This window comes from Trichechus manatus, unplaced genomic scaffold (genome assembly GCF_000243295.1).
Source record: "Trichechus manatus latirostris isolate Lorelei unplaced genomic scaffold, TriManLat1.0 scaffold00201, whole genome shotgun sequence".
Lineage (NCBI taxonomy): Eukaryota > Metazoa > Chordata > Mammalia > Sirenia > Trichechidae > Trichechus > Trichechus manatus.
In genome coordinates this window covers 3,205,900-3,223,493 of record NW_004444137.1, presented here as the reverse complement: position 1 = coordinate 3,223,493, position 17,594 = coordinate 3,205,900, and the positions used below count along the sequence as shown (strand labels likewise).

General features: G+C 45.4%; 1 protein-coding gene across 4 annotated transcripts in view; it reads left to right on the top strand.

Annotated features, from left to right (window-relative positions):
- SYK (spleen associated tyrosine kinase) overlaps positions 1 to 17,594 on the top strand; it is a 130,831-nt gene that overhangs the window by 31,148 nt on the left and 82,089 nt on the right. The window contains exon 1 of one of the 4 annotated variants that reach the window (XM_012558965.2): positions 5,506 to 5,698. The exons of the other annotated variants lie outside the window; for them this stretch is intronic. The gene's annotated coding sequence lies outside the window, so the exon portion shown is untranslated. Of the gene's footprint in view, positions 1 to 5,505; positions 5,699 to 17,594 lie in introns of those variants that run through there. 4 annotated transcript variants of the gene reach the window in all.

Here is a 17,594-nt window from a genome sequence, read left to right as displayed (position 1 = left end):
AGATCCTTCTCTACAACAAAGGCCCACTCTTCAAGGGAAAAGACTTTGACACAGCTTATCCCTATCCCAGGAGAAACTGCTTTTCTTACCCTCAAGCCCCCTCCCAAAAGGCAAAAGGCCTAGAATAGCTAACACAATGCTAGAGAAGAAGAATTGGAGGACACACACTACCCAATTTGAAAACATACTATAAAGCTACAGTAGTCAGGACAGCATGGTGTTAACAAAAAAAATTGTGTGTACATACCACAGAACCTAGATCAACAGAACAGAACAGAGAGACCAGAAATTGACCCACACAAATAAAGTCAAATGCTTTTAACAAAGGCATAAAGACAATTCAATGCAGAAAGCTTACTGAATGATTAAGCTTGGTGAAGAAGGCATGTCGAAAGCCGAGACAGGCCAGAAGCTATGCCCCTTGCGCCAAACAGTTAGCCAAGTTGTGAATGCAAAGGAAAAGCTCTTGAAGGAAATTAAAAGTGCTACTCCAGTGAACACACAAATTACAAGAAAGCAAAACAGACTTATTGCTGATATGGAGAAAGTTTCAGTGGTCTGGATAGAAGATCAAACCAGCCACAACATTCCCTTAAGCCAAAGCCTAATCCAGGGCAAAGCCCTAACTCTCTTCATTTCTAGGAAGCTGCAGAAGAAAGGTTGGAAGCTAGCAGAGGTTGGTTCATGAGGTTTAAGGAAAGAAGTCGTCTCCACAACATAAAAGTGCAAGGTGAAGCAGCAAGTGCTGATGTAGAAGCTGCAGCAAGTTATCCAGAAGATCTAGCTAAGATAATTGATGAAGGCAGCTACACTAAACAACAGATTTTCAGTGTAGACCAGACAGCCTTATATTCGAAAAAGATGCCATCTAGGGCTTTCATAGCTAAAGAGAAGTCAATGCCTGGCTTCAAAGTTTCAAAGGACAGGCTGACTTTCTTGTTAGGAACTAATGCAGCTGGTGACTTTAAGCTGAAGCCAATGCTCATTTACCATTCTGAAAATCCTAGGGCCCTTAAGAATTATGCTAAATCTACTCTGCCTGTGCTCTATAAATGGAAGAACAAAGCCTGGATGACAGCACATCTGTTTACAACATGGTTTACTGAATATTTTAAGCCCACTTTTGATACCTACTGCTAAGAAAAAAAAAGATTCCTTTCAAAATATCACTACTCATTGACAATGCACCTGGTCACCCAAGAGCTCTGATGGAGCTGTACAAGGAGATTAATGTTGTTTTCATGCCTGCTAACACAACATCCATTCTGCAGTCCATGGATCAAGGAGTAATTTTGACTTTCAAGATTTAATATTTAAGAAATACATTTCTTAAGGCTACAGCTGCCACAGATAGTGATTCCTTTGATGATATGGGCAAAGGAAATTGAAAACCTTCTGGAAAGGATTCACCATTCTAGATGCCATTAAGAACATTCATGATTCATGGGAGAAGATCAAAATATCAACTTTAACAGGAGTTTGGAAGAAGTTGATTCCAACCCTCATGGATGACTTTGATGGGTTCAAGACTTCAGTGGAGGAAGTAACTATAGATGTTGTGGAAATAGCAAGAGAACTGGAATCAGAAGTGGAGCCTGAAGATGTGACTGAATTACTGCAATCTCGTGGTAAAACGTTAATGGATGAGGAGTTGCTTCTTATGGATGAGCAGAGAAAGTGGTTTCTTGAGATGAATCTACTCTTGGTGAAGATCCTGTCAGCATTGTTGAAATGGCAACAAAGGATTTAGAATATTGCATAAACTTAGTGATAAAGCAGCAGCAGAATTTGAGAGGATTGACTCCAATTTTGAAAGAAGTGCTACTGTCGGTAAAATGCTATCAAACAGCATCGGATGCTACAGAGAAGTCTTTCGTGAAAGGAAGAGTCAGCCGATGTGGCAAACTTCATTGTTGTCTTTTTTTAAGAAATTGTCCCAGCCACTCCAGCCTTCAGCAACCACCGCCCTGGTCAGTCAGCAGCCATCAACACTGAGGCAAGACCCTCCACCAGCAAAACGATTATGATTCACTGAAGGCTCAAATGATGGTTAGCATTTTTTAGCAATAAACGATTTTTTAAATTAAGGTATGTACATTGTTTTTGTAGACATAATGCTATTGTACACTTAATAGACTACAGTATAGTATAGACATAACTTTTATATATACTGGGAAATCAAAAAATTCACACGACTCACTTTATCGTGGTGGTCTGGAACCAAGCCTGCAATATCACCGAGATATGCCTGTATGTATTCTATTCTTGTCTTCTTATAAAAGTAGGCTCGTACAATATTTGTCCTTATGTGATTGACTTATTTCATTTAGCATTATGTCCTCCAAATCCATCCAAGTTATAATATGCTTTGCAGGCTCACCATTATTCTTTATGATTGCATAGTATTCCATTGTGTGTACGTACCACAGTTTGCTTATCCACTCATCTGTAGAAGGACATTTAGGCTGATTCCATTTTTTTGGCACTGTGAATAATGCTGCAATAAACACAGGTGTGCATATGTCTGTTTGCATCACTTCTATTACATCTCTAGGATCCATATCTAGGAGTGGGATTGCTGGATCATAAGGTAGTTGTATTGCTAATTTTTGAGGAAGGTCCATACTGTTTTCCATAGTGGTTGTACCATTTTACAGTCCCACCAGCAATGGAAAAGAGAAAAACATACAAATCTCAAGGAACGTTCTACAAAATACCGGACCAGTACTCGACACTGTCAAGGTCATCAAAACCAAAGAATGTCTGAGAAACTGTCACGGCCAAAAGGAGCCTAAGGAGACGTTAAATGCAATGTGGGATCCTGGAATAGAAAAAGTACTGTTGGTAAAAACTAAGGAAATCTGAGTGAAGTATAGGCTTCAAGTAAATAATAATGTAGCAAAAACACCACTATTGAGTCGATTTCTACTCATAGTGACCCCATAGCATTTCCAAGGCGGTAAATCTTTATGGAAGCAGACTGCCACATCTTTCTCCCATGGAACCACTGGTGGTTTCGAACCGCCAACCTATTGGTTAGCAGTCGATGGCTTTAACCACCATGCCACCAGGGCCCCTAATGTAGCAATATTGGTTTGCTAATTGTGAGGAATGTAGAGTACTAATGTAAGATGTTAATAACAGGAGAAACAGTTGTGAGGTATATGGGAACTCTCTGTACTGTCTTCACAACTCTTCTATAATCTAAATCCATTCAGAAATAAAAAGTTTACTCTAAACACTAAAAAGGAGAGACAGAGATAGATACAGTCTCCTCCCTTGTGGAGGAAACAGGCAGTGATCAAAAAATCACACAGGTGAACGAAAAGTCAATTAAAACTAAGCCAAATTGTGGTCAGTATTACAAAAGAAAAGTGCAGAGTGCCTTGAGGGGGACTGAACAGGATGCAAGATTCAGAGGATGCCATGGTGGAAGGCAGCTTTTGACACTGGGGGACAGGCAGGTGTGTATCCTGAGATCAGAGCACAGACAGTGATGGACTTTCTGCAGAGAGGTTGTGTGCTCATGTATGTGCATGCGAAGAGCTCACTTTAGCCACAGGATGGAGGGAACAAGGCGGGAATGTTGGTGGTTAGGGTTGTCTGAAGTGGCGATGTTGGAGAAAAGCAGACCGGTGTGGAAGGTGGGCAGGTAAGATGATGGGGGTGGTAACGGACTGACGTTAAAGAAGGCAAGGCGGGCACTCTCAGGGAACTTAGGTTCTGACTCAAGCAGTTCCATGGATAGTGTTCTTGGGCCCCCGTTCTCAAACATGAGTTGTTAGAACAGATCACTGGGCCCCAGCCCCGGGGTTTGATTCTGCAGGTCTGGGTAGGGCCCGGAGAATTTTCATTTCAGTACCCAGGCAATGCTGTTGGTGCTGGTCTGGGGACTGCACATTGAGAACTATGGCTCCAAGGGAACAAGGAGGCAACTCCAGGCTTGGCAGGGAAGTTCCTGCATTTGGATGTGCTGAGTAAGAGATGCCTTTCCACAGCCACCTGAAGATGGTCTTTAAGGGCTGTCGTTAAGAGACCCGGCTGGGTTCAGATATTGGCTCTGCCACTTACTAACTGTGTGATTTTCTTGATGAGCCTCAGTTTGCAGGCCTGTGAATTGGAGATAACCACAGTAACTAACTTTCGGGATGGGGTACAGATCAGCTGATGCCCAGTGTATTCAGTGGCTAGCATAACGCACGCTCCCGGTAAGCGTGGAGTAACTGTTGGTGGGTGCACTCCTTGTCATCTTCATGGTCTCCATTGTCATTGCCATCTTGGCCAGCTCGGAAGATGTATCCTTACCCTCTTTGTGGCTCAAGTCTATCATCTATAAAAAGACAATACTTTGTTCTCATAGAGCTGTCATTGTCACAGGTAGGGGGTGCAAGTTGGCTTCTGCAGTTTTTCTCAGCACATCCCTGGTGAGTCCATCTTACATTTCCAGTGATGTTTCATGGGCTGTTGTAGAGCCTGGCCTGGGCTTCTCCTGGCTCTTTGTCCACGTGTGGAGACGTCACAGACTGGAAGGGAGAAGTTCAAAAGCCTCCATGGTCCACAGAGCATGTGAATGTTTAGGAGATGCTTGAGTAACACTTCCTATCTGAACTTGAGGGAATTGGTCAGAGGCCCTCTGTAAGCTGTGTCTCTTCCTGGTACCATGTGTGGCTGCTTGTCCAGGACATCCAGGAAGAGAGACAGGGACAGCTAATACGCTTGCTGCAACCCTGCATATCAGCCTGTTGCCATAAAGATGAACCCTGCCTGACCTTGCCAACGCCTGTGAATTAGCATCTCTGTCTATCAGTGGAGGCTTGCATGTTGCTATGATGCTGAACAGGATTCGGCAGGGCTTCCAGACTAAGACAGACTAGGAAGAAAGGCCTGGAGGTCTACTTCTGAAAATTAGCCACTGAAGACCTTATGGATCACAATGGTCCTATCTCCAACCAATCGTGGGGATGGCACAAGACCGGGCAGCTTTTCATTTCTTTGTGCCTGGGGCACCGTGAGTTGTGGCTGACTCGATGTCAGCTAACAACAACAGCAGTGTCTTAGGACTTTTTAAAATATAAAATAATCAGGACAATTTTGCTAGTACCAAACCCTGGTGGCATAGTAAGAGCTACGGGTGCTAACCAAAAGGTTGGCAGTTGGAATCCACCAGGCGCTCCTTGGAAACCTTACGGGGCAGTTCTACTCTGTCCTGTTGGGTTGCTATGAGTTGGAATCAACTTGACAGCAACGGGTTTGCTTTTTGGTTTACCTAGCAATTCAAGACAAAGTTCAGTTTTGTAGGAACTCTTGGGAAAATGTACTGTTCACTAATAGGCACAGCCACGTCCATTTACACCCTCGTAAAGCTTGCGTTCGTTGTGGTGGGATCCAGTTCTCAGCGTGTTACTTAATTTGAAACATGCAATTCAAAGAGGCCCCGTTCTGACTGAGGACTTCGTACTTCTGCATTTCCATATTGCTTTGCATACTACCAGCTTTGTGGAGAAGGCCCACTTCCCTAATTACAGACACCCTCTAGCTGCAGGAAACGCTCCAGCTTGTTGGTGCCTGTCTTCTGCTTTCTCTCCACTTCACGTCTTCTCCTTTTCACATATTTCTGTGTGTCTGTGTGTTTCTTCCCACAGTCCATGTTTTCCTGGACTTCTGACTCCAGACCTTGGTTTGAATCCAAGGAAGAAAGGTAGGTGAAATTTGTGGGAATCAAGTCTATTCAGAAACGGTGGCTTCAGAACGCCCTGCCCCTTGGCATGCATCCATAGGAAGGAACATTCATGGCGGCCATGTGCGTGTGTCCCTTTCTTTTCAGTCAGCGTCCTCACTCTGAGTATGTGCAGAGCTTGAGCTGGGGTGAGGGTGGGCCCCTGGGGTGGGATAAAGCAGTTTGCCATCCTAGTAATTGCCTGCGGTTGTCATGCAGGGAAACCATCTTTCTCCACTTCATACAACTTTTGCCACTTCTCTTAAGCCTTGGGTCTGTTTGTGCCACAGGTTTGTGAAAGATAGCTTTATGAAGCCTGGGGAGACTATCATAAGCCTTTGTGATATTTTGCAATCACAAATTACTCGTGAGTCGGAATCGATTCAAGAGCAACGGGTTTGGTTTTGGTTGTCCTTCAACTGACTAGAAACAAGTGGTGGTGAGTTTTTATACATTTTTAGTTAAACTTTGTGAAGCGTTTCTTAACCCAAGTCCCGTGAGTCCCTTTTATTGGAAGCAGATGGTTTTGTTCCTCCACCAGCTTCAGGGTCCCTGTAAAGGTTGTGTTGATGAGGCAGAGGGGTGGGACATTAAAATGCCTGCAGGCTGAACATGTTCGCAAGGTACCTAAGGATCAGATAGGAGAAGCCATGTCTGCTGAGGGATGTCATTGCATACCACTGTCACATGGCCCCCAGGACTCTCCAGGTGCCTGTTCTTTGAGGAGGAAAGCATCTTGGAGATTTGTTCTGGAGGAGGGCTGAGAAAAGCTCTGAGACTTTGCTTCCCTGTTCTTCCATGTGTGGTTGGCCCACATAAAGAGAAGTTGTTTTCCATGGGAGTTCTCCTGTCTTATCGTTTTGTTAATTGCTTTTCTTTTTCCCCAGAGGAGAATGGTTCTCAAGGCACAGTTTGTGTTGTTGTTGTTAGCTGCGTTGAGTGGGCTGATTTTCAGAAGTAGATCACCAGGCTTTTCCTCCTAGTCTGTCTTAACCTGGAAGCTCCGCTGAAACCTGTTCAGCATCGTAACAACACGCAAGCCTCCGCTGACAGATGGGTGATGGCTGCACATGAGGTGCATTGGCTGGAAATCGAACCTGGGTCTCACCCTCGTGGAAGGCAAGAATCCTACCACTGAACCACTTGGGACACAGTAGATGTGTGCAGTTCTTTGGGGAGAGTCCTTTTTTTTTTGTTTATTGTTGTAGTTTAAGTGAAAGTTTATATTTCAAGTTAGTTTCTCATACAAAAATTTATGCGTACGTTGTTATGTGACCCTAATTGCTCTCCCTATACTGTGACAGCACACTCCTCCTTTCCACCCCTGATTTTCTGTGTCCATTCAGCCAGCTCCTAAACCTCTCTGCCTTCTCATCCTACCTCTGAACAGAAGCTGCCCATTTAATCTCATGTATCTACTTGAGCTAAGCAGTCTCTTCACAGGTATCATTTTATGTCCCATAGTCCAATCCAATCTTTGTCTGAAGAGTTGGCCTCAGGAATTGTTTTAGTTCTTGGTCGACAAAGAGTCTGGGGGCTATGCTTTCCGGGTTCCTCTAGTCTCAGTCAGACCATTAAGTCTGGTCTTTTTACTAGAAGTTGAGTTCTGCACCCCACCTTTCTCCTGCTCCATCAGGGACTCTCCATTGTGTTCCCTGTCAGGGCGGTCATTGGTGGTAGCTGGGCACCATCTAGTCTTCTGGTCTCAAGATGATGCAGTGTCTGGTTTATGTGGCCCTTTCTGTCTCTTGGGCTAATATGTTCCTTGTGTCTTTGGTGTTCTTCATTCTCCTTTACTCCAGGTGGTTGTGACCAATTGATGCATCTTAGATGGCCGCTTGCTAGCTTCTAACATCCCAGATGGAGTGGAACATTATTACCAAGTGATAACCTTGGTGATAATCCAGTTTTTAGTTAATTATTCACAGCATTTAGCTCTTTCTTTTTAATTACCAGTTACTTGTGACACCTGTGTGACATGAGGCCCTGGCGGAGAAGTATTGCAGAGACAACCTTCTCTCCCTGGATGGAGGTGGGAGTGGGGTTTTCCCAACACTGGTCATCAACACAGCAAGAGCGATTTTTATTGTGTTCCCTGGTTCCTTCCCTGCCGTGGCAAGTGGCCACCCAGTGTTCATCCACTTCCTGATTCCTTTCCTCCTTAGATGCTGGAGTCTAACATGGTCAACTTACTCTCTAGCAATTATTTGGGGAGTAAAATACTGGCTTTAGCAGAGGTTCTCAAACTTTACCAGTACCAGATGCCAGCTGGTCGATGTGGATCCATGGCAACCCCATGTGTGTCAGAGTAGAACTGCTTCATAGGGTTCTCATGGCTGTGATCTCTTAGAAGCAGATCATCAGGTCTGTCTTCTGAGGTGTCCCTGGGTGGGTTCGAACTGCCAACCTTTTGGTTAGTAGCCCAGAGCTTAACCGTTCATGCCACACAGAGACTCCTAGCAATATCGCCTAGGGAGCAAAATGCTGGATTATAGCAGAGGTTCTCAAACATTAGTGTGTCGAAAACTCACCAGGGAAGCTGTTAGCAATATAGATTTTCAGTCTCCACATGCAGAAATTCCAATTTGCTGGGCCTGAGATGGGGCACAGGAGTCATAATTTCAGAAGATCTTCAGATGAGTCAGATGCAGAAGCTCTGAGGACACCTCAGGAGGCTCTGGACTTAAGGATGTTTTTGTGCTACAGCTCTCATTAAGAAATGTAATCCTCCTGTGACTTTGCTTAGTCACATGAACAGGCAAGAAGAAGTGTAGCTAGTAGAGAGCCTGGGATGGATTCTGGCAGTCCTGGAATGAGTATGGAGCCACCAGACACCTGCTCCCTCCCTTCCATGAATCACTCCCTCCAAGGCAGGGAGGTCCGTTTCTCTATCCCACGTGGCACCTGATGTCAAGAGCTGAGCTGAGTTGCCAGGTGTTGGAGTAGCCAGTTGTCTTAGTCATCTAATGCTGCTATAACAGAAATACCACAAGTGGATGGTTCAACAAAGAGAAGTTTATTCTCTCACAGTCCAGTAAGCTAGAAGTCTGAATTCAGGGCGCCGGCTCCAGGGGAAGGCTTTGTCTCTCTGTCAGGTCTGGAAGAAGGTCCTTGTCATCAGTCTTCCCTTGGTCTGTGGGTAGCTCAGCACAGGAACCTCAGGTCCAAAGGATGCGCTCTGCTCCTGGCACTGCTTTCTTGGTGGTATGAGGTCCCCCTGTCTCTCTGCTTGCTTCTCTCTTTTATGTCTAAAAGAGATTGGCTTAAAACATTATCTAATCTTGTAGACCTCATGGATATAACTGCCGCTAATCCATCTCATTACATCATAGTGATAGGATTTACAACACATAGGGAAATCACATCAGATGACAAAATGGTAGACAATCATACAATACTGGGAATCATGACCTAGTCAAGTTGACAGGTATTTTGGGGGGGGCACTATTCAATCCATGACACCGGTTAAAACAACAAGCCAAATGAAAATAACAGTCAAGCCTTTACTCACTGCAGTACTATAAGCAAGAGGCTAATGGGGAGAAGGTGCCAACTCCCCCTCTTCCACTTTCCCCCTGGAATGGCACTGGGCATAAGTTAGATGGTCAGCATAGACGTGGGGACCCATCTTACTGGGGACGGAAACCCAAACAAAAGGCTCCTGTAGTTTCATGGAGCCAGGGATTGGGGAGCTGGCGAGGGGGAAGGGTTGTGAGTGGACTGAGTCAGAGTGAAGAGAAGTGTTTTTAGGGTTTTTCTCCCTGCTCGCATGCCATAAGGAGGTCTCGACAGAGGTGGCATGGGCTAGGAAGGCAGACATGCGAAAGCATGGCTGGTCCGGGGGACCAGAGTCCTCGCAGCTTCCTTTAGATACCGCAATGCACAGATCGTTCACCAAGTCTGGTTGAGGAGGACACCTTTCCCTTGAGGCTGCCAGGTAGAGCCTTTGTAATTGCCTGTGGTCGGCCTGAAAAATCACACAAAGGACTTGGGCCAGAAGCCGAACTCCTACCTAACATACTGATGTATACATCCTAGACACTCAACAAACATACTGAATGAAGAAACAATTTACATTTTAAAATTAAATTCCATTTTGGTGAGCTGCTTGTTTATTACCAAATATGTTGAGAGCTAGCATTTTTCTTTACATCAAGACATAACGTCTGTGATAGTTATGTCAAGAAATACCACAAGTGGATGGCTTCAACAAAGAGAAGTCCAGTAGGCTACAAGTCCGATATGCGATAGTTATGTCAAGTGAGAAGTATGAGGTGGGAATACAAGAGTTTTTTGAGCCTTTTTTGTGAAATGTGAAAATTATGTATTGGCTGAGGTAGATCAACCTTACTTGATGTATTTTCAGAACTTTCAAGTTATTGAAGGCACAGCAAAAGAATTAGGATGTAAAGGCTTGGATAATCTTTTCGAGTATTGGAAAGTCCTATTTCTAAAGGTTAGGTAGAAATAAGGTTCTCCAGCCTTGGGTTTACTCTTTGAGTCTGAAGGTTGTATTCTAAGAAATTCCTTGTGCTCTCCTGTACAATCAGAGCCAGGTGAGGTGTAGCAGGAACACAACTCGTGGTTCTGCCTGGGTAGACCAGCTGTCTGTAGCGCACAGCCACCAGCCAGGCAGGACTCAGAAAGGCTGGAGGACAGACTCTGCAGACTGGTCTTCCCAAAGGGCAAGGTGGTGTCAGCTAATGAAGCCGGGGATTCTGTTTTTCCATGCCAAGGTCACATGTTTTCTTTTAGACAGTGAGATTCTGCTGCAAAAGGCAGTGCCTGCCGTTCTTTGCAGACTAAATGAGGCCAGTCCCCTGTCCCTGACTGCCACTGTAGCTGGTAGAGACTGATGCTGTCCAGAATGGTCTCACTGTGTCTCCTTTTGCTCAGTCATTTTTCTGTAATTTAGCCATCCAGTCAGTGACTGGCCCAGCAATATCGTCTTTCCCTCTTGGTTGGGCTCATTCCTCTTTCTTAAGAAAATCACTCTAACTCACACCAGAAGAACTAGATGGTGCCCGGCTACCACCAATGACCACCCTGACAAGGAACACAACAGAGAGTCCCTGACGGAGCAGGAGAGAAGTGGGGTGCAGAACTCAAATTCATGTAGAAAGACCAGACTTAATGGTCTGTCTGGAGGAACCCCAGAAAGCATGGCCCCCAGACTCTCTGTTAACCCAGAACTAAAACCGTTCCTGAAGCCAACTCTTCAGACAAAGATTAGACTGGACTATAAGACATAAAATAATACTTGTGAAGAGTGTGCTTCTTAGCTCAAGTAGACACACGAGACTAAATGGGCAGCTCCTCTCTGGAGGTGAGATGAGAAGGCAGAAAGGGACAGGAGCTAGCTGAATGGACACGGAAAGTCAGGGGTGGAAAGGAGGAGTGTGCTGTCACAGTATAGGGAGAGCAACAAGTGTCATATAACAATATGTGTAGAAATTTTTGTATGAGAAACTAACTTGAGCTGTAAACTTTCGCCTAAAGCACAATAAAAAATAAAAATAAATTAAAAAAAAAAAAAACAACAGAAAATCACTCTAACTCACAGATGAAGTTCTTCCTGTTACCCAGTCCTAATTGCTTCATTTTCTCAGCTTCAGTCTGCAAAGGACATTCCTAGGTGCATTTTCATGGGCTGCTTTTCATGGAGGCACCTGTGTGGCCTTACTAAGCCAAGATATCTTTTTGCATCTTCCTGATTCTGTCCCCCTAAATGGTGTGGATATGGAATAAATTGTCCCCAGATGTTATTTCTTCATGTACCATGTTCTTCTGCCACTGATACCTTAGTCTGTATGGTATGAGGAATCTCTCGTGGCCCAGTGATGTGAAAGGACCCACCTTCAATTACTAGGTGCTATTGGAGATGTTTTCTACAGAAAGTTGAAGGGGATCCGGTTGGGTGGGGTGGCAATGCCTGCAGGAGACATGGTTCAGCCTAAGAAAGGACGAGGCCTCGAATCACATCAAGGTGCTTTGATAATTAGGACAGAGGGTAAATAGAAAAGAGAGTTACAAAAACAGCCTTCCTCTTCTGGGCCTATCCAGGCTAGAAAACACTAAAATGAGCACAGATTTGGGGAACTAGAATAATACATGTAAGAACACAGTCTTCTGTGGAACTGGCTCCAACGCGTGGCAATCTTACGTAGAGCAGATTGAAACCTTGCCCAGTCCGTTGCCATCCTCATGATCATTGGTACATTTGAGCCCACTTTCGTAGCTGTTGCTGTCAGTCCATCTCATTGAGGGTCTCCCATGTTTTTGTTGACCCTCTACATTACCAAACACAGTGTTCTTTCTAAAGATTGGTCTTTCCCGACGATGTGTCCAAACTAAGCAAACCAAAGGCCCGCCATCCTCGCTCCTAGGATGCATTCTGGTTGTACTTCTTCTTCTAAAACTGATGTGTTTGTTCTTCTGGCAGTCCATGGTGTATTTGCCAATACCACAGTTCGAAGGCATCGATTCTTCTTCTGTCTTCCTTTTTCATTGTCCAGTTTTTAGATGCACATGAGATGATTGAAAAGACCATGGCTTGGGTCACGTGCACCGTAGTCATCAAACTGACATCTTTTTCTTTTGAAAACTTTAAAGAAGTCTTTTGCGGTAGATTTGTCCAATGCAATGTGTCACCTGATTTCTTGACTGCTGTTTCTAAGAGTGTTGATTTTTTTTTCTCTTTTTCCCTTTATTGTACTTCAGATAAAGGTTTACAGAACAGATAGTTTCTCATTAAGCAGTCAGTACACATATTGTTTTATGACATTGGTTAACAACCCCATGACATGTCAACACTCTCCCTTCTCTGTCTTGGGTTCCCTATTACCAGCTTCCTGTCCCCTCCTGCCTTCTAGTCCTTGTCCCTGGACTGTTGTGCCCCGTTAGTCTCATTTTGTTTTATGGGGCTGTCTAATCTTTGGCTGAAGGGTGAACCTCGGGAGTGACTTCACTACTGAGCTAAAAGGGTGTCTGGAGGCCATACTCTCAGGCTTTCTCCGGTCTCTGTCAGGCCAGTAAGTCTGGTCTTTTTTTTGTGAGTTAGAATTTTGTTCTGCGTTTTCTCCGGCTCTGTCCGGGACCCTCTGTTGTGATCCCCGTCAGAGCAGTCAGTGGTGGTAGCCGGGCCCCATCTAGTTGTACTGGACTCCGTCTGATGGAGGCTGTGGTAGTTGTGGTCCATTAGTCCTTTGGACTAATCTTTCCCCCCAAGGGTGTTGATTCTGTTGATCCATCCAGGTAGAATGAAATCCTTGACAACTTGAATTTCTTCACCATTTAGCTTAATTTTGTTTATTGCCCCAGTTGTCAGAATTTTCATTTTCTTTACGTTCAGGTGTGATCCATACTGAAGGCTGTAGTCCTTGACCTCAGCCAGTAAGTGCTTCAAGTCATCTTCATATTCAGCAAGCAGGGTTGTGTCATCTGCATATTGCAGGTTGTTAAAGAATCTTCCTCCAATGACCTGATACTGGGTTCTTCTTCATCGAGTCCAGCTTCTTGAATTTTTTGTTCAGCCTACAGATCGAATAAGTAAGGTGAAAGGATACAATTTTGCCAATGTTATTTCCAAAACATTCAAGGCAAAATGCATATAATGAGAAGAGAATAGAGCCAAGAATAGTAATGACAAGAAGGAGAGAGGAGAAAGAAGGAAAAGAAAAGAAACTGTGACAGTGACTCAGTAATAATCTCATTAATGATGGTAAATTCATTTGAACTTTGAGATCTGTCTCTAATTGGTTCCCGATAGTCTTTAGGTACCAGGCTCAGATACTATAGCCCTTGCAAGGTTTGGAGAAACAATGTCTCGACTCTCTTCCACAGATAGAAGACAGAATGAAGAAGGAGGCATCCAGGAGCATGTACTGGGTACCTGTACCTTAGTACCTTCCTTCTCGACCTTAGCATTTAACCTCCTCTCACCTCCTCAATACCAAACTAAAACCCATTGTCGTAGAGTAGGTTCTGACTCATGGTGCCCCCATGTGTTACAGAGTAAAACTGCTCCATAGGGTGTTCTTGGCTGTAATCTTTACAGAAATAGATTGCCAGGCCTTTCTTCCGCGGTCCCTCTGGATGGGTCTGGACTGCCAACCTGTACGTTAGTCGCTGATCACAAACCTCTTGAGCTACCCAGGGACCTTCTCGATACCAGAAAGTTTTATTCTGACTCTGCCAGAACGCAGTCTCTATCACCTTACTCTAACTTCTCGGCTTTTGGATAGCGTTTATCAAGCATTCGTTCAAGTATTTATTAAGCAGTGGTTGCTTCTCTCACCTGACTCTACAGCACATAGTATATGAGTTATCTATTACTGTATACACGTAGGAAACCCCGGTGGCATAGTGGGTAAGTGTTACGACCTGCTAACTGTAAAGGTTGGCAGTTCACATCCACCAGCCGCTCCTACTCTGTCCTATAGGGTCGCTATGAGTCGGAATCGACTCAACGGCAATGGGTTATGTACACATAACCCTAAACGTCCTGGCTTAAAGCAACTATAAGCATTTATTATCTAATTTCTGCGCATCAGGAATTTGAGACGGCTTAGCTCGGTTCGGGGTCATCTATGAGGTTGCCGCCAGGGCTGCGGTCATTTGAAGCCTTGGCTGAGGGCTGGAGGATCTGCCTCCAAGGCTGTTCACCCATTGCTTAAAAGTTAATTCTGGCTGTTGGCCGGAGGCCTCAGTTTCTCACCGCATGAGCCTCTGCACAGACAAAGGGAAAAGCAGCGGGGGCTTTCATGGGCTAGCCACAGATATCACACAGCATCACTCTGAAGTCAGCCATCAGTCAGTGTGGGAGGGGATTACACAGTCATTAGGGACCATCTTGGAGGCTGCCTGCCACATACACATTTTAACTCTCCAACAAGCTTTGCAGGGTGGAAACTATTCTTGGGGTGGGCTCTGCATTTATCCTAACCAATCAACTGTAGTCGCGTCTGCTCATGATGACCCCACGTGTAGCAGGGTAGAACTGTACTCCAGAAGGCTTTCAATAGCTGACTTTTCAGAAGTAGATCGCCAGGCATTTCTTCTGAGGCACCTCTGTGTGAATTCGAACTTCCAACCTTTCAGTTAGCAGCCAAGCGCATTAACCGTTTCCCCCACCCAGGGACTGCACACTCAGACTAATGGAGTGTATATTTTAGCGGTTTTGGGTGGCACAGACAATACAATAACGCGTAGAAAATGATAGTAGGTGGTAGCTACTCTGGAGAAAAATAAAGCTGAGATCAGGAGTGAGGGTGGGCAGGTACAGGGTGGGGGTTTCAGAGCTCAGCCACTCTTTATGTTCACCCAGGTTGTTCCCCTGCAGGGGACAAAATTTCCATCAGAGCTGTTTGTTCCAGAAGGCATTTTCAGTTGCTAGCCTGGGTGTGAATATCTGTGATTAATCTTTCACTCAGGCTGTCCCCGGAAACATTCATTTTTAATTAAGTTTTTAATTAGCTCAGCCTTATCTGAAACAGTTGTGCTTATGATGCTAAGCATGGGGCCAGGACTCCTGTATAAAGCTGCTGTCTGATAAGATGGAACTACAGATGCTGCTTTCCAAGCCAAGGGAATCGTAAAGGGCAGAGACGGTGTAATCCACGTTGGTCCCGAGCCTGGAAGAGCGGGTGGTGAAAGGCTACTTTCCAGGAAACATTGTAACCTGTCAGTAAGTGCGACGGCAGATGGCCCAGCTCGTGGAAGGCGTGAGGGTGTGGCAGGGTGGAAGGGGCTCATCCTCGTTCACGGGAGGGCGTTTTACAGCAGGACTGTGGGGAGGTGCTTCTGGTACCTCAGGGTTTAGGCGGGGACGGCAGCATCGAAGCCCGTGGAGAACGACCGCGGCTTTTGCTATTCAGCCCCTGACAGGATGTCGTGTGTTGGAGCCTGACCCGCACCAGGCAGGATTTGGAGGTCAGGAAGCATTGTCTTTGGCAAGGTCTAAGTCTCCCTCCTCTTCACCATCCTCATGTCTCTCTCACACACAGCACACACACTCACATAGCTCTTACACACTCACACATGCACACACACATTCACATGCATACACACTCAGACACTCTTATATGCTCACACTCAAGTACACTCACACCACACTCGCACATTCACATATACTCACATACTCCATACCACACTCTTACACATATATATACACGCACCCTCACACATTCTCATATGCTTACACACTCATACGCTCACACACTCATGCATTCACACGCAGACGTACACACTCACACATGCACACACTCACACACACATTCTCACACATGCACTCTGTACCACTCACACACATATGCACACACTCACACATTCTCATACACTCACACAGGTATACTCACGCTCACTCACACACACTGTACACTCACACTCTCACACATACTCAAAACCACGTACTATCACACATATTCAAACTCACACACACACTCCCACACTCCCACGTGCACACATACACACACATATACACTCAAACACACATACTGTCACACATATTTAAACACACACAAGACACACTCAGACACTCACACACACTCATACACACAGCACACTTACACACTGTCACACATATAGACTCAAACACACACAGTCACACACAGTCACACGCACACACACACACTCCCGTCCTGTAAGTGTGGGGCTGCCCAAGCCTTTGTCTTCAGAACCCTGCCAGGACCCAGTCCCTTTCTCTTCAGAGCTCACCTCATGAAGAACCCGTTTCTGGGCGGACCTTTCTCCCTCTTCGTGCCTGCCTGCGGATTTGTTGCAGGGACTTTGGTTCTGTTATCGTCCCCTCCCACAGTTGGGGCACCGTGGCTTGAGGAGGGACCTAACATGCCCAGGTCCTCTGGCAGGACACCAGCCTTTCCAGCTCTCAGCCTCTGCTGGGCACCCAAGCTTTGCTGCCTTCCCGGCCCGCCAGAGGATGCTGACCTCTGTCCCTTCCGGCCCTCCCTGTCCTTTGCTCATTTCCTTCGATGTTAATAAGCTAGATAAGGAGTATCTGTTAATCAAATTTATGGGTAAAAATGCTAGAGCAACAGAAGATACACGTTAGACTTGTGGGCAGGTAACAACAGCTAGCGCGTTGGTTTTCAACAGGGGATCGTTTTGCCCCCGGGAAGAGTTTGGCCGTGTCTGGAGACATTTTTGGTTGTGCTCTTGGGGGGGGTTCCTATTGGCCCTAGTGCGTGCAGGCCAGGGATGCTGCTAAATGTCCTATAATGCACAGAACAGTCTCCACAGCCGAGAATTATCCAGCCTAAAACGTCAATAGTGCTGAGGTAAGGGGAAGTCAGCACAACTGGACTAAACCAAAGCTAAGAAGTTTCCTGAATACAATTAAACACTTCGAGGGACAGAGTAGCAGGGGCGGGGGTCTGGGGACCATGCTTTCAGGGGACATCTAGGTCAATTGGCATGACAGAGTTTAAGAAAATAAGAAAATGCTCTGCATCCTACTTTGAGGAGTGGTATCTGGAGTCTTTAAAGCTAGTGAGTGGCCATCTAAGATCCATCAATTGGTCCCAACTTACCTGGAGTAAAGGAGAATGAAGAACACCAAAGTCACAAGGAAAATATTAGCCCAAGAGACAGAAAGGGCCACATAAATCAGAGACTGCATCATCCTGAGACCAGAAGAACTAGATGGTGCTCGGCTACCACCAGTGACCACCCTGACAGGGAACACAACAGAGAGTCCCTGATGGAGCAGGAGAAAGGTGGGGTGCAGAACTCAACTTCTAGTAAAAAGACCAGACTTAATGGTCTGACTGAGACTGGAGGAACCCCAGAAAGCATGGCCCCTGGACTCTCTGTCAACCCAGAACTAAAACTATTCCCAAGGCCAACTCTTCAGACAAAGATT